At 36.0% G+C, this 18,036-nt stretch overlaps 2 long non-coding RNA genes across 4 annotated transcripts; one reads left to right on the top strand and one right to left on the bottom strand.

The window, feature by feature from the left end:
* Positions 1-634: 634 nt before the first annotated feature.
* On the bottom strand, positions 635-4,578 carry LOC143885503 (uncharacterized). Of its 2 annotated transcripts, XR_013253315.1 has the most exons (3): positions 4,422-4,578; positions 1,091-4,216; positions 635-901 (listed from the first exon to the last, which is right to left on the bottom strand). It is a non-coding gene; the product is annotated as an uncharacterized LOC143885503 (long non-coding RNA). The 2 variants fall into 2 exon arrangements; XR_013253314.1 differs by having other exon boundaries at positions 635-4,216.
* A 5,574-nt stretch (positions 4,579-10,152) lies between these two features.
* Positions 10,153-12,245, top strand: LOC143883766 (uncharacterized). 2 transcript variants are annotated; one of them, XR_013252507.1, is made up of 3 exons: positions 10,153-10,440; positions 11,753-11,835; positions 11,961-12,245. It is a non-coding gene; the product is annotated as an uncharacterized LOC143883766 (long non-coding RNA). The 2 variants fall into 2 exon arrangements; XR_013252508.1 differs by having other exon boundaries at positions 11,690-11,835.
* The last annotated feature ends 5,791 nt before the right edge of the window (positions 12,246-18,036 follow it).

Here is an 18,036-nt window from a genome sequence, read left to right as displayed (position 1 = left end):
AGAGAGATCCAAAGAAGCGGCAAGCCTGTTGGAAAATGAAATTAAAATGTAGCCAGCAATGTTTCATAACTAATATAAACAACCTAACAATAAGGTATTCACCTTTCTAATATGACTTCTCTCAACAGCCTATTGATATGACAGATGTGAGGAAAATAGAAAGACCAAGCATGAAAAGAACCTGAACCACAATATAGTACTATCAATTGAAGAGGTGGATATGAAGGAGGTGGATTTTGATATGGCCATTCCTAGCACAACCAAACTGAAACAATTTGGATAATTGAATACGTGGGCCCCACCTTGACAAACGAAAGACCCCCACTCAAAATAACAAAGGACAATTTACTATCCTTCTTTTCATTACAATGACGAATCCAAATCTTAACCCGTAAAGTGGTATTAGAACATCACAAAAACTTTGAATTCTACATGGACACAGTAATGAACCTCAATTCTACACCCCGTGCGATGCACGGGCAAAAAAAGAAAGTTTGGCTTAAAATTGTTTCAAAGGCAGAAATATGCATTCATTAAAAATATTAAGTTTGGAGATGCAGGTTTTGCCTCAAAACATGTGAAAAAAGAGTAATAGCTCTTATAAATTATCTATTTAAAAATGGACATGAAAATGGAGGAGTAAAGAATAACAAATTCATTTTCTTGGAAAGAGGAAGGAATAGCAAATTCAGTTTCGTAAACATAAACAGAATGAAAATCGAGCAAAATCCCAACTTCTAAGCCAACAAATCAAAGACAGACTATCAACAGAAAGTTCAAGTGGTGAACATTGTCTCATGTTCTTAAGTGATGAAATAAGATGAAACCTGAATTTCCCACTCTACTCCACCCAAGCAACTATCATTCTTTGCAAGTAGACCTCTCCAACTGCAACTCAAGCCTGCAAGCTCAACAACAAAATTATTCATGTGGGACCTATGAAAAAGCAACTACAGAAGGATTAGAAGATTCGGTTCTTTATCAAAAAGCAGAAATGCAACTACGGAAGCATTAGAAGATTTTATTTCTTTATCAAAAAGCAGAAATTTTGAATAAGTAACTCCTATGATCCAAATTTCAAAATACATACCATTTAGGACAAATGTGACAATGATCAAAAGGAGATGCTGTTTTGCTGATAATGATCCATACAGTTGGTTATTCAAGCACAATAAAGAGATCATTAACCTTGGTATGGTGGTTTGAACAGATGAGACTCCACAAACACCCCTTGTTCGGTCAAAGCTGTACCCACTTGGAGGGTAAAGCCAGCTCCTAAAGAATGGCCAGCAACACATACATTGGAGGTTCCTAATCTATCAACCGCCAAATTTAGTACCTTGAAAGCTACATTATATCTGACAGATTTGTAAACCCTACTTGGTAAAATGTTTGGGCCATCCTGTATGCAAACACGCAGTACATTGAAAGTGATTGTATGTGCATTACATTTTTGTACTGTTCATGTAATAGTAAATAAATTACCATCTCCTTCTCATAAACATATCTATTTGGATATGAAAGAAACAAACAGGATTGACATAGTACCATCTGCAACATGGATTCATGACAAACAAATCTGAGTATACTTACTCAAGGAGTCACCTTCTTAGAAGTTCTCCATAGAGTAGCAACCTGCCCTCGCCATTCTTGGATTCAAATGTGTACACATTCATATCTTGTTACAAACACATAATCCAGTGCAGAGATATTGTTGGGTATACACGGACAGCTTGTATGCCCAGAGACGAATAATCACGGTAAACAATACATGAGGATGCCACATACCTTGGCAATCAGCATTGAGAGGCTTGTGTTTCCTTTATCAACTGAAGTATGGCTTGCCTCTCAGAGGCAGCAGTAGATATCCTCGAAACGTGTCTATTTAAACAAAAATATAGCAGCAAACATAGAAAGAAAAAAGTTACCTGAGTTCCGAACTCAAAAATATTGAGGACTATGAGATACCAAAGAAGAATTAACATTCTAGCAATCGTCATGGAAATTGTAATAACTATTGCCAGCAGACAACTAACAGTCATGAATTTTCTAGGCAAGAGAAGTGAGGGCGGATTTTTATGGAGTGGAGACAAAGTAAACCTGTATTAAATAAACTTCAACTCAATTTGTAGTACAGTAACTTGTGTTATGGCCATGGTTTTAAATTTCAGTTTCGGTTATAATTTTGGTCTTGACCAAAACCAAAAATTTCGGCCAAAAACCGGTAATTGGAAAATTTATTAATTAATTATTTAACAAATTTCGGCTGAAATTACCAAAATTTTGGAATAATTTTATATTTTAAAAGAAAAATAAATTTCTTAAAATTTCGAATGGTAAAACATGGAATTTCAGATTTAGCCAAATTTGGTTTTCGGTATTTCGGATCTGAAATTTGAAACCATGGTTATGGTAAATCCGAAATTTGAAACCATGGTTATGGTGAGATTATATGTATCACAGAAAATACCTTAAGAGTATCTGCAATTGGTGACCGTATAAAATGAATGAGGGATCTGATTAGTAAAGGTGTAGAAATCAGAGGCATCAAAGTGGTCCTTGGCATGAGATTAGAAAGTTCTTGTGCATAAATTCCAAAGTTCAATTTCCTAATAAGTAACAAAAAAAAGGCCACAGAAATGTGGTTATCTAGCATCTTGAAACAATGATCTTTCCATGAAAGAGGGATTGTTTTTTGAAGGTAGGGATGTAAAAAAAAAAGACCTCGAAACTTAGTTTTCTACCATCGTCAAACAATGATTTTTCCATTTGGCAAGAATTCCTAATAGATGTTTGGACTTGGCAAAAAGTCAGCATAGTAATATTGTAACAAAGTTCGGAATTGGGAGAAAGAAACTTTGCAAAAAAGAAAGGAATATGGAAGGATGTTTGGACTTGGCATTGAATTCCCCTTACGAAAACCAGAGGAAAAAAATCTTAATAGACGCTGAAATACTTGAATCGTAGTCCAAGTACACTTGACTTGGATATCTTCCTCTCAAAGAAGGTATCCCATCTTGTCGAAGATATGTATAAAATCGTTATGAAAAAGAAACCAATATTAACACTGGAATGACGATTGGAGTTGGCATTTCATCCATAACCACGTAAATTCCCCTTACGAAAAGCAGCAGGAATTTTTCTATAAAAATATCAATGCAACAAACAATGGCACAAACATAACTAATCCCATAAACATCAATGCAACAAACATAACTACGTGCATGCCCACTAAGAAATGTGACGAAACTTCTTAGAAAAGGCATTGAGCACTGACATGAATTTCTTCCATTTCAAAGACGGCTTTGAGCTTTGGACACCATTTTCTATAACAAAGCAGGTCTTGAGATAGAAATTACCAATCCCAAAAAAAATCAGCCAAGTAACACCTACCAAAATTTGACTGAAAAATATGAATCTAAATACCAGCATGCCATCAAAATGGCAAGCTAATCTAAACCAATTCAGCGTATTGAGCATCCCATCCAACAACACCATAAAAGGAAGATGAGAGTAAAATAATAGCCCTGTTTGGGTTGCCAGATTTTTTTGGAAATGTTTGGAAAATGAAAACAAATTTACATTAAAAATTAGTAGCCCAAACAAAAATTTTCGGATTGCAGGATTTTCTTGGAAATGTTTGGAGAAGATACCCATGCATTGTAACAAAAAGAGAAGATACCCATGATGATTTGCAAGACTGAAAACGAATTGGGAGAAGCAGCACCCTCCTCGCTCCACACTTGCTGAATGCCGAGGCTACAATACTGTGCTAAAAAATGTTGTGCCTGCTAAATCTACACCCGTGTTCCTCTTATGGCTCTGGTTGATATAAAACTCTAAGTGGTGGGTCACTCTTGCAATTTGGGTACTATGCATATGATTTTTGAATCACCAGGCGATATCAGAGAATGGAATACAAAGAAGAATATAACGTTGTGCAAATGGTAGATATACTGCCCCTTAAAATCAGTGAATGGAATGAGAAAACAGAGAAAAGAATAAAACTGCAAGTTCACTAAGTTCTTTTCCTTCATATCCTCAAGGATATGAAGGAAAAGAAGAAAAAAATTGCCTCATTAATAGTAAAAAATATTACCTTTTTTTCTATCAAAAGTAATACCATAGCTTGACAGAGCAACACACAGTGGTAAAATTCACCTTTAAGAAGGTTGAATGTATTGCTTCGTAGGAGATGAAAACTGCGCTCCAGATCCTGATTTCCAAGAATGAAGCTGGGCATGAGAATAGGTTTGTAGCAAAAATAGATACCAAATTGTCATCCATGAAGAAAACTAAAAAATTATCTTAGATTTCATAGAGGTGACAAATACCCCTAAAGCCAATGTATTAGACAAGGAGACAGGGAAAGGCTTTGAGGTTATGAAACCCTAAGAAGAGGAGGAAGATTAGGAAAATACCTTTTTTTCTTGGACCGTGTATTCCTTCAGGAACTGAAAGCAGAGCTGGGCCTGAGGAGAGAGAGGGGTGATGGTGGAATGGCAAAAGTCAGGAAAAAAATCCGGAATATATCGCAAGATGTTGAGATGGGGAAACCAACGGACATCGAGAGAGAGAGAGAGAAAATATCATGGGCCGAGATTTTAGGCGTATCACGAGACGGAGGTGGTGACGTTGAGATGAGGAAAGCAACCGACATCTCGAGAGAGAAAGAGAGAGAGAAAATATCAGCGATATCACGAGCAATCCTTCTCTTTGGCTTCTCTCTCTCTCTCTCTCTCTCTCTCTCTCTCTCTCTCTCTCTGCATGTGAGGACGAAGGAGAGGCTGACACGTAAGAAAATCGTATTTTCTTAGAATTTTTTTAAATAAACGAAAACCCAGAAAATATATGTTAAGACGAAGGGGAGGCTGACACGTCAGCATGATGAACAGTAAAAAACCCTTTCCTCTTTATTATAACTAGTAAAAAACCCCGTGCGACGGGCCGACCAAGAAACGGACCACGTCGTAGGTTGATCCATACCGTCGATGTGATGGAACACAACATAAATAGGTTGTGCCCCAAAATCATTTCCGTAGGCTGATCCTAGCCCTCCATTCTATAGAGGTTTCCATAATTCCTCTTAAATAGGATGGTTAAGATCACCCTATAGATTTTTTATTAAAAAACCATAAAGGAGGGGGGTAAGATTGAAACTATGTGGCTTTAATGGGTGCCTTAGTTAGAAAGCACAAAGGAGGGGGTAGGATTGAAAATATGTGGGTTGAATAGGTGCATTTGTTAAAAAAAGTCAAAAAAAGTGATGTGTAATTCTCATAGAATTTTCAAAATATTCAAAAAATTCTCTTCTTATACTAGTAAAAAACCCCGTGCGATGCACGAGCTGGCAAAGAACTGTACGAACCACGTCATAGGTTGATCCAAACTGTCCATGTGATGGAACACAACATAAATAGGTTGTGCCCCAAAAATCATTTCCATAGGCTGATCCTAGTCGTCCAATCTATAGAGGTTTCCATAATTCCCCTTAAATCGGATGGTTAAGATCACCCAATAGATTTTTTATTAAAAAACCATAAAAGAGGGGGTAAGATTGAAATTATGTGGCTTTAATGGGTGCGTGCGATGCACGGGCCGACAAAGAACTGTACGGACCACGTCATAGGTTGATCCAAACCGTCCATGAGATGGAACACAACATAAATAGGTTGTGCCCCAAAAATCATTTCCGTAGGCTGATCCTAGCCCTCCAATCTATAGATGTTTCCATAATTCCTTTTAAATCGGATGGTTAAGATCACCCTATAGATTTTTTATTAAAAAACCATAAAGGAGGGGGGTAAGATTGAAATTATATGGCTTTAATGGGTGCCTTTGTTAAAAGCATAAAGGAGGGGGTAGGATTGAAAATATGTGAGTTGAATGGGTGCATTTGTTAAAAAAAGTCAAAAAAGTGATGTGTAATTCTCAGAGAATTTTTAAAAAAAATCAAAAAATTCTCTTCTTTTCCATCCAGCTTATTATAGTAGATAGATATATATAGCTTCAGCTACACAATTTAGGAGACACCAATACATTTTGTGGCTATGTTTGAGCCTGATCCGGTACAATTTTGTACCATATGATATTAGTCCAAATTAGATTCGATGGATCGAACTATTGTGCCTAGGTCTTGAACATTGAAGTTCGGACCTTTTAGATCCATCGGACCGTCTACTCCACCGACACTTCTACTAAATATGTGAAAATAGCATCCTAGAAGATAACACCATACACAGTATATCACCATGTTTCAACGCATGCCATTATCTTTGCTAGATACTATTTGGTTGTCATATTTATTAGTGACACTGAATGTATCCTCAATTTCAAGGTCATTTCTCACTATAAAACAAGGCCCCTTATCCTACCTCTACCTAAACCTTTTCTAGTTAGGTTTAGTTTCTTTGGATAGCCACCATGACCAAACTCCAAACCAAGCATTTTTTAGTATCACGGTCCATTGCCATCAACGCCATAGAAGTTGAGAAGCTATGGTAGGGCCATTCCATACGAGGTTCTTGTAATGATCCAACTCCAGAAATAGTCCTTACCAAATAACATTATGGAATCGGTGATATAGGAAAAGAAAACGTGGGGATGTTGCAAGCAAGCCTGATTTCTGGTGGTCTACTTCCATGCATGCTTGTCTCAACTGGCAACTCGATCAATTTGGAGGTAATCATAAAATATTCATCCATTATTTGTATGTGTATGCATATTTATATGTTTGTGTCTTGATGTATACCCGTATGTCTGCTCATACATTTATGAGTACATGTATGCAGAATTTTAGAAAGGGATTTTTACCTATAAGTAGTTCATTTATAAAATATACTCTGCTTAGCCATTCTAACATATTATTTAGCCAAAAAATATTTTTTAGAAAAAAAAGTATTGCTACTAAGTATTTATTTATGTGGCATGCATTAGACATTGAACTTGTTTTCTTCAACATGACCTTTTGAGTAACGCTAAAAAGGCAATGTTTTAGTCCGAAGAGTTTGTTGTTATATTCCTCTGATGTTTTGAATAATTTTTATACAAAAAAATTGTGTACACATGGGCCATGTGTCCAACAGAAAAATAATTGGAGACCAACATCGATCAAAGCCTTGTCCCCTAATTATTATGGCTCAAATGGGCAGTCTGCCAGACGAAATTTGGTCGGTGGCAGGACTCCACCTGGCATTGAACACATCTAATGGACATACTACTAATTAACCTTAACATTTAGTTGAAAATGTAACCCTCTATCTTTTTCTACTTTACCATTTCGACTTTTATTGGTAAGAAACTAGTGAGGGCATTTCAAGTTATTTTTTTCGAAAATGACTGAAAACCTTCTACATAAAAACGTATCTAAAAGTGTCTGCCCAAAATTTTCTGATTACCAATAGCATAGTATTGTGTCCTAAATAGTTTTTAATTTTTTGTCTCTACCAATTTCAACCTTAATTATATTAGGGAAAACTACTAAAAAACGCCTACATCACAACATATCTATAAGAATCTCCATGTAATTTTCTTAATTAGCAATAGCTTAATCTTCGCCTTAGATAGATTTTAATTTTTTTTCTGCCCATTTTATCCTTATATTACCTAATTAGATAATGTTTACTTTTCCTAAGAAGGGACAAATTCTTAAATATCTCTCCCTATCAATAATCATTTGGAATATATATCTCTCTCTCTCTAAAATAAAGATAAAAATGCAACGGGAAGGAAGAAACACCGCAAAGAGTCGTCTTTCTCCTCCTCAAAGAGTCGTCTTTGTCCGCTGTTTCAGAACAAAGGCTCCTTTTGAAAAAAGTGGCTCTCCAAGGGGGGAATTGCTTTGTAAAAATAAAAGATAGGTAACCGGATACATAAGTCCCTTTAACCTTTTGAGTTAAAGGATCACTAGGGGGGGTGGGGGTGAATTTATTGTGAAGCGGGGTGAATTATCAGTGCCCTTTCACTTTCGCCTGTATTTTCCAAAAAAAATCCTGTTTTGAAAGTGTTTTCAAGTCCTTTATGAGATGACCTAATTATTGCTAGTCCCATGCCACATGAAAATCAAATCCATAAGATAGATAAACTTTCGATCACCTATGATTGAAAAAAATTCTTTACGGAAGTTGGAGTAGGCGGTTATTTATGGAGATTTTGGTTATAGAAAAAATTCTTAAGAGGATGATAACGATGACCTATGATGAAGAGAGGGCTTCTTTCAATGACCCAACCGATAAAGAGATGTCGGGAGATCTTCTCCGGGAGCAATGGAAACTATTTAAGCTAAAGAGCCAAGATTGCCCTTGGAAACTTTATAGCCTCTATGAGACAGACACGGTCAAAAGACACCCACTCGCCGTTGCATAAACATCCTTTCTTCAAACTAATCTTGAACGAAGAAAGAGTGGTGAGGAGGCAGAACTGGGAAGCTAACAAGGTGGTGGGCATCCAGCTGGTGGGGGAAATGATTGCTAGCAAAAAAATTCCTGGATTCTTGGATCGGGTTCCGGAGGATCTCCTCATTGAAATGCCGGATTTCCAAATCCAGCACATCCTGGAGGAGTTGGAGAAGTGCTCGGCATAGGTGATCCGTCTAAAATGAGTTGCTGCTTGAATTTTCTGAAAGTAGGGTGGTTTCCATAGCGTTAGGGACATTGTCAGAATCTTAGGTCTTTTTGGTAACATAAGTAAACTTGCGGAGGTTTAGAGGTAGTCTTTGGGTATTTGAGGTCATACTTTAGGATACCTTTTGTTCTGTACTCAGGACTCCTGGTCGCAACCCTTGTAAAGATGTTTGAAAGATTGAAATAAATTGTCATTTTTCAAAAAAAAAAAAACTTTCGGTCACCAGATAGATCAACAATATTGGTCACATGCAGAAGGTACACGTGGGAGCAAAACAAGCTATAGTTAGGAAAGATTCATCTTTTAGCGAGATAATAAATGCACCTTGTCACGCCTCGACCCCACGTTGTAAATATTGTTCGATTCTGGGTCTTCTACCCACCTCGATTTTATTTTCCAATAGCACTGACCGAGTCTGACCCACTCCGCGGGGCCCGCCCCTTGGAGATGCTGAAAACACATCTACACATGGAGAAGGAGAATCCGCATATATAGTCTAGGAACATTCTGTCGCTTTTCGATGTGGGATCTTACACACCTCATTGTTATACGAGGGACATACCTCCTTAGATCTCTGTTTTGAAAAAAAAAAAGGCGATGGTGGACATTGATTGAATGGAAAACAGCGGAGCATGGGCCCATTGTTTTGCACTCATGCATAGCATGGGCCCCCGAATTCTAGTCTAATATATGTTAGAATATATCATATCCATTAAGATCTGACCGTTGGATTTTTGGGTACTGATTAATTAATTATTTAGATTAAGAAACTTAGTTGATTAGGAGTACTTCGTCATAGCTCTTATCCTTATTACTTACTATATTCAAGAGAATTCAATGTATAAGAGCATTCCTTCATCCTTCCAGGACAGAAAGTGCCTTTGTTCTTGTGGAATAGAGTTAAATAACACTCAATCTTTAGAAATGTTTCCCCATTTTTAGATTGTGAATTGTAGAAAAAAAAAATCTTAGGAGTAGTCACTACAACAATAAACACATATTTAGTTATATCTCTAAGTATATTTGTACGTTTTCATCTTAAATTTCCATTATTACATTAGGAAACTGAGTTTCCTTCTAATTTCAATTCCTTGGGCAAGATCCATATGCTAGTTAAAAAAAAAATTCCCCTTACCTTGTTCCTCATCCTTCGAATTCTAGAGTTGGATATTGTAGACACCCCATTTTGACCGGACCCTAATTCCCAAGAATTGAATAAGTTCCCGAAACCCGAACCCCATAAATCGACCCAAGTCGCACCCCAACCCAGGTCTTGGGTTCAAGTTGAGCATAACATCAAGAAATGCGCAAGGGGGGTGAATTATCCAGCCTTAGTGTGCCTATATCAATCTCATGTGCCAAAAAAATCTAAATGCTTCCCCTCCTTCCTACCTGTGCCACTCCTTCGTAGGGAAAACAGTGGTTATAAATACACTAAAGTTGGGTTGTCTAGGGAGAAAATTGGGGGTGGAATTTATTACTTCACTTAAAATGGATCGAATTAGGGCTTCGAAAGGGGGGTTCCATTTTCGTTGAAAAATCAAGGAGAGAGGGGTTTTATGATCTGCAGAGGGAGAAATTGAGGGAGAGGAGAAGACTGAGAGATTTCTAGAGAAAATCTCGAAGAGAGATCAAAGGAGAAAGTAGAGAGAAGAAGATAGAGAGATCTAAGACAAATTTGTGAGGGAAAGAGATTAGGGTCTTTGATCTTTTTTTCTTTTTTTTAAAAGAGTAGATCTGGAAAAAAAAAAAAGCTGAAGGAGAGTTTCTAATAGCGGAGAGAGTTATCTCTGATTCATCAGTGCAAGTGCTTTACAGGTATTTCTCTTGCTTGTATTGTTTGGGAGTCATTGCACATTCAGATATATGGCATTTTCTTAAGGTTTTCTGAAACTTGACTTTTATGTTTGAGAGAAAGGAAAAGAGAGAAGAGAACATGAAGAGCTTTAAACCATTGCATCTGTCATCAAATTTTTTTTTTCTTAATCTATATGATTGATGCATTTCATTTTTTTTTTTTAAATTCGCTTTGGATTCTATTCTGCATGTTATAAATCATTTGTGAACCATGTTGATGTCTCGGTTATATTTCACATATATTCTTTTTTCTGTTAATAGGTTATAAATAGCTAATGGTTTTTCTTTTGATATAATTGACGGATAGTGCCATTTTATTTTGTGATCATTTGAAGAGCCAAATGAGAATTTCATTTCATCATGATTTCTTGAGGTCTTTGCTGTAGATTTCCTTTATAGCTGATTATAGTGTTTTGCTGTAGATTTCATCATGATTGTGGATGTTATGATAAGGGGTGTAGAATGAGAGTCATATTTAAGATTAGAGTTTAAGAACTCTAGTTTCAGCTATCTTATGTATGTATCGACGGATTTTCACAATCTTCTCTTCCCTATTTAATCTCCATAAATATAGCACAAAATCGTGAAGAGACAGTTTCAATTTCCATACAGGCATTTTTTGGTCAATTTATTACGGCACTCAATTACAAATTTAACCTCAGTCGGAATTCCAAAAGACCTCTTCTTCCATAAATGTCCATTGCCTCTTTGAATTCCCTAACGCATGTAAATGGGAAACACATGCAAATGAGAAAGTGTAAGAGTCGCACAATTCTTTTCGACTTTGTTTCACAATTTGCCTTGCTCCTTTTAATGCCTTTTAAACGCTAAAGATAGGTAAGAATAAAAGGCAAGAAATCTTTCCCATTGATTCATTCGTTTCTCTCGGGAAAAGCCTGTTTCGTTTCTCTCTCTCTCTCTCTCTCTCTCTCTCTCTCTCTCTCTCCAATGTTTGCTGATCCAGCAAGAAGGCATTAAAGGAGCAACTAATTTTTCCAGTTTTTTTGAGATTTATTTGGTTCTCTCCAGAAATTTCATTAGGGTTTTTAATTTTCCTGGAGATTTTTGCTTCAGCTATTTCCTGTCAGTTTTTTTTTCCTGATATTTCGTTAGGGTTAAAATCCTATTTTTGATATTTCGTTATGATATTTTTTATCATCCTATTTAAAATCATCATCACAATGTATGTAGTTAAGCCTCTTATTTTCAGGACTACTTCTATCTTTGCACCATTTTTTTGTCATGATCTGATGTTTACATGACTGGGTGTTAGAGCCTATAACTCCTTCCATGCACGAACATCTCTTGCTACTGGACATCTTTCCCCGTTCATTGATATGCCTTGTCATTTGAGAGGTTAGTACAATATTACCCCCAATCTATTCTTCATTTGCTTGGATTTTGGATCAAATTTTATTTTATTTTATTTTTTGCTTTTCTTAGGAACATAGCTATTTTATTTGCTCTTCATTTCTTACCAGGTGAGCAGTATTATTTGAAGCCTCTCTCTGTCTCTCTCTAATGTGAGTTATGTTTTTCATTGTTCTCATCAATAAAAAAAATTTATTTCAGCAGGCGTGGAAAAAAGTGAGTTGTAAGTGAGTTGTATTAAGAAGCATGCTTAGCAAGTGAGTTGTATTATTTGTTTTTTCTAAACTTTGTTCCATGATAACGGGGAGTGTAATTCTCTCCTTAATATGTTGAATGGTACATAATCTCACCAATTGGGTTGGGGACCTTGGCTATACAAATCAATGGTTCATAATCTCACCAGTGGTTCATATTTTATTTGAATAGATATAGCAAAACTTTATTTGCTGGGAAATTGAGATTATTTAATTGCTACTATTTGTGGGGGTAAATTTTGGTTTAAGCTTATTGTAAACGGGTTGAGTTTAGGGTCAAGGCTAATACATTATCATGCCACAGCTCCCTCAAGCTCTACGAATTTGGGGCAGCTTCCACATGAATAGGAGATTATGGGCCTCTTTGGATGTCACCAAAATCGATCCTTATCTCCAAATGGGCAAGGTTAACGCCTGTTAGGAAGTCATTAGAAATAATATATTTATTGACTTTCAAAAAGGCCTTACTGCCCTATTTGCATATTAAAACAAGAGTGTGTATATGCAATTTTAGAAATCACATTTTGCATCATTTTTTCCACAGAGTAGCATTATTACTTTGTACCCATGCTTTTTGCCTGTGAAAATAGGTTGGTATTTTGCCTACCAACCCATGTGTTGCACAACATGATGGTTATTAGGTTATTTTCATGTGTGGTTTAGATTGGGTAATGAGCTATGCTGTGCTGTTTAGATTGGCACTTTCGACTGTCTATTTCCAGGTTTTTGTAATTGCAGTTGAAATGGCTTTGTCTCTTTATATTGCCTTTGAAATCGCCCCGACAATGATAAGCTTAGTTTCTATATCAGCGATTTGGCCTGCATGTGCACCCAGTGGAGGTAATTACGAAGTTATTGTTCATTTTCTCAGTTTTATTGGAATATACTTCTTTACCAATAGATTACAACTAATGATCAGTTTTACTTCTATCAAACGAGGGTTTGGTATCAATTTCATTCTTTTGTTGGAGTGTTACGTCAGAACTTAGGAATTGATAATTTTATCTTCTCTTTCTTTTGTTTTTTAATTACTAAATTGTTTGTACATTTAGTTTTTCTTTCTTTTATTTTTATAGGTTTGTCAACATTTATCCTCATGGATCTTTTTAAGAATGCATTTTGTTTTTTAAAATAGTTTTAAAGCATATTTTGCTCCTCGCTCCGTGCATCACACGGGTCTGCAACTAGTTAGAGATTAAACCAACAGCATTTTTTTTATTATTTCATAAATGTGATAGAAGCCGGTATTTTGACTTGTAATTTTTCTTATTAAGTTCTCCCAGAATATACTAGAAGACAAAGCTTTGAACTTATGATTTTGTTTGAATTAAGTTACTGGAATGTATTGTTGTTTGTGTGATGTTTCAAATAAAAATTACCGAGATGGATATCTGAAAATGATAAGCTCTCTTTATTTCTATGGTAATTTTCCTAGTTTCAGTTGAATATGTAATACAAAATCCTTTATTTCATAATCTTTCACACATCCTATGGATATAAGATAAATGTTGATTAGTTGAAAATTTTCATGATTACTTTAGGTTTCCTTGTTTTTTACATGAGTTACTTTGATATGAAGGTATTCAATGCACGTATTTTTCCTAAAAAAAAAGGGTAGCATTTTCATGATATGTGATGAGTGAATAATATTCTTAATTCAATAGGTTATACAGTTTTGTGTCTTATTAGTTCATCAAGCCTTGAAGTAAGGTTGAAATAAAACTAACTAAAAGTTCATGGTATACATATTGGGTCATATTCCTTTGTGATATATAGGCGAGTTCCAGGGTATTTGATGACTATTAAAGCATTGAGTTTTTTTATTTCATTCAAGCTGTTAATATGTTTTGGGAAATGGCTTTCAATTGAGATTTGGTTGAGACCTCTTCCTCTGCTTCCTTGAGTGAATGGGCTAAAATTGATCTGTTGTTTGTATTCCTTTTTGTTAATTCAACAGTTAACCACCGTAACCTTGGTCTTTGTAAAGCTGTCAAGATGAATAAAGAAGGTGTAAAATTTGTGTGCCTTGTTGATCCGTTTAACATACTACTTGTGGTGGCAGGAAGTTTACAAGCTTCAGTTGGTTGGAAACAGCTATAGTTTTAATAAATGCATGAAATTGGCCTGTTCTTAAATGGATATATACTTTATTACAGCAACTTTATCACAGAATTTGCATGCTAACTGATGACTTTAAGTTCGCACTAGGTGAAATGCCTAAAACATTAGCCATAATTAAGAGAGACATTTATAGAAATATTGGCTTGTGTTCTTGACTCCATATGTGTAGAGGACTACTTGAATGGAATTTAGGTTGCTTGAATGACAAATTCTTCAATTGGATAGATGGATAGATGATTTGGGAGGGTATATCTGACCTATTATATTCAATTTGTTCCATGATTGTTGTGAATTAAAATTATATGTGATTTCCTTTCTATTAACTTGTTCCAATTTAATCATCCATGGTATGTCATGATAATATGTTCATATTGTCTGTGTAAAGTATTACCCTTCTTCATTCTATAGAAATGAATGGTTTAGACCATTGATTTTATTATATCTTATCCGCATTCTCTTTTGCAAACAGATTCTGTTCAATTAGAGTTAGTTTCATTTCATTTGTTTTGTAAAACTAGTTATCATTTGTCATTTAAGGTAGATGATGTTTACATTTTTTTTTGAAATCTGTATAAATATTTAAACTTTAGGGGGTCTGAGGAAAATGTGTCTATTTGATGATTATTGGTCAGTTGTACATTTCATTGAAATCATGTGTTTACTTTTCTTTAGGAACTTGAGGCATGTTTTGGGTGTTCCATGTATTTCTTTTTCAGGAGGTTTTTCAAAAGAATATACAGGCATGTGTATACTCATTGGATTGGATAACATGTGGTAGTTATCAAAATAGAGCAATATTTACTCTAACTTTCATAATGATGTTATTATATCTAAGGCAATAATATGTAATTTGTTCATCTTTTTCAAGTTAATTGTATCCTTCCTCGAATTCTTAGTTGTCCTATGAAGTCTACTTTGGTTTAGGATTTATCCAAGATATCTGTTAGTCTTTCCAATTGGTTTAGGACAATGAAAGAGTCATCTAGAGCCCCCTATAGGAGACATGCTTTGTCTCTATAGTAAGTTACTCTTTAGGAGACAAGCCCTGTCTCATTAGAAAAGTACCCTCCTTTAGGAGACTATCCAAGTCTCATAACTTGCACCCCTAACTAAGTTAAAGACTAGCTTAGTCTTTTAGTTGCCCTATCCTATTTATCATTGCAAGGGCAATGATAGGGATACTTGGAGCCAATCTCTGTGTCTAGGAGACTTGCTCAGTCTCACTAGCACCCCTTCTTTGTCTCCTCTTCTTCTAGGAGACTTGCTTTAGTCTAGTTAGCACTCTCTTTAGAGCTTATAGACTAGGAGTCAGCCCAATAGAATAGGAGTCTACCCTCTAGTTAGGAGTCAGTTCTTCAGTAGGATTCTGTCCTACTATCGTAGAGAGTTAGGATTTTGTCCTACTTTCATAGAGTCATAGGATTCTGTTCTATTGTCATAGAGTCATAGGATTCTATCATACCCTTGCAAAGTTTAGGAGCCGTCCTACCCTTGCAGACTTTAGGAGTCTGTCCTACCCTTGCAAAGTTTAGGAGTCTATCCTACCTTGACAGACTTTAGGAGTCTGTCCTATCCTTATAAAGAATAGGAGTCTATCCTCCCTTTTAGGAGTCTGTCCTGCCCTTATAAACATGATTCAAACAGGAATTCCCAAGATCTAGAGCTTAGCCTCAATATCCAACTCTGGAATTCGAAGGATGAGGAACAATGTAAGCGAAAAAAAAATCTAAACTAGTATATGGATCTTGCCCAAGGAATTGAAATTTAAGGAAACTCAGACTCTGGAATTCGAAGGATGAGGAACAATGTAAGCGGAAAAAAAATCTAAACTAGTATATGGATCTTGCCCAAGGAATTGAAATTTAAGGAAACTCAGATTCCTAATGTAATAATGGAAATTTACTATGAAAAACACGGCAAATATACTTAGAGATATAACTAAATATGAGCTTATTGTTGTAGTGACTACTCCTAAGATTTTTTTTTCTACAATTCACATTCCAAAAATGGGGAAACATTTATAAAGATCGAGTGTTATTTAACTCTGTTCCAGAAGAACGCAGGCACTTTCTATCCTGGAAGGATGAAGGAATGCTCTTATACGTTGAATTCTCTTGTACAACGTTCTGAATTTTGTTGTACATGGAATTGTCTTTTATATCTACTTATTGATTTGAGTGCAATATATAGGCCTCAAATTATGGCATATGGATAGTTTTGCTAGAGTTTTGCTAGAGTTTCAACCAACTTTTGAAATTTGCAGTAATTAGAGTTTCTTACATGTCCACGAAATTGCCATTCCAAAAGTACACTTTTGTCAACTAAATATGGATCTTTGCTTCTTTTTCTTTTTTGACGGCCATTTGTACGGTCTTAATCAGATGGTTACGGTCATTGGCTCTACGTACTTTGGGATGGTTACATGCCAAGGTGGGCCTATGACAATATGACCCTCTAGATTGACCGAGGTGAGATTTAATATTAGTCTAATTTATAACACGTGTAATCTTCATAGTTTCTTTACACAATTATTTTGGGAAATTATATTTTCACCCCCTTTTTGTCCTTGGCCACTCTTTCATGTGTATTTAGGACAACTTTTTTAAACACTAGAAGGGGGTGTGAAAATATCACTACCCTTAAAAAATATGGGATACACCAGATGCTAGTTATTGAGACTATCACCCCTCACCTATGCTGAGAGGCAATATAAAAAGTGATGGGGGTTCCTAGCAAGACGGGATCCGTGCTGAAAAAAGCACAAGATCCTCTATTGTTACACGTGCTCAAGAGACAAAAAGAGAGAGCGTGTATCCCCACAAATCCAAAAGAAAAAGGGTAAAAATATCCAAATCCTTTGGTTATTCTCATCCCTGATTTATTTTTGGCACAAGATCCCGTTTTGAAGTGTTTTCCAAGAGTGATTGAGATTGTCATGTGGAGTGTGTAGCATGCCATAGAGAGATTATCTTGATTGTCTTGGTTTTCAGATCCCACACGGACAACCTTGAATTGTTTGCTGGATGGACAAGTAAAATACATTTCTAACATACATGCAACTTTATCTATTTCTTTAAATGATTCAAAAATGCTAATTAGTGGAACTATTTTCTATGAGGGTCTGTTTGGTTGCTTGGCATGGACTTGGAGAGTTTTGGAATAAGTAGTCAACATGGAGGAGACAAGCATTGGATTTTCCTGGAATTACCTCGAAGAATAGTCGTTGAAAGTTTTCGGTTGCGCAGCATAGGCTCGGAGAGTAGGGGAATAAGGAGGGGGTGTCATTACCAATGCATAGAGAGAGAGAGAGAGAGAGAGAGAAAGCACTGCTCTCAAGAAATTTAAAGCGAAATTCCACCTTTTTGGGTGTGTTTGATTGCACAAAGCCAGGATAGTTTAGGGGTTTTACTTTGTATTTGGGTGCCACATTAGCAAAATCTCTTGTTTGGTTGCCAATGTAGCTTCGAAATCTCTGGATACTACAATACAAGATTCTTAGATTATTATTGCATGTCTAGTGACATTGCATCCATATCCCACCCTTATACCTTCCGAGCCATGTCTGGTGACATGGCATCCATCTCCCCTCCTTATAACTTTCATGCCAAATTTCTCAAAGAGGTGGATTTTGGCTCGGAGAATAATTCTTTTTCTCTTTATCTCTTGCTCTCTCTTTCCTTTTTATACTAGTAATGACACCCCTCCCATTACTCTACAAGGTTGGCAACCAAGCACTACATATCACTATTCTAGGAGGTAAATTCTAGGTAAATCAAATGTTTGTCTCCTCCCTATTGAGTAGTTATTGTTG

The sequence above is a fragment of the Tasmannia lanceolata genome, unplaced genomic scaffold (assembly GCF_043159265.1).
Source record: "Tasmannia lanceolata isolate RefF3 unplaced genomic scaffold, GAP_Taslan_0.1 ptg000008l, whole genome shotgun sequence".
NCBI lineage: Eukaryota > Viridiplantae > Streptophyta > Magnoliopsida > Canellales > Winteraceae > Tasmannia > Tasmannia lanceolata.
The sequence above is the reverse complement of the archived record's forward strand: the minus strand, read 5'-3'. Positions and strand labels throughout refer to the sequence as shown.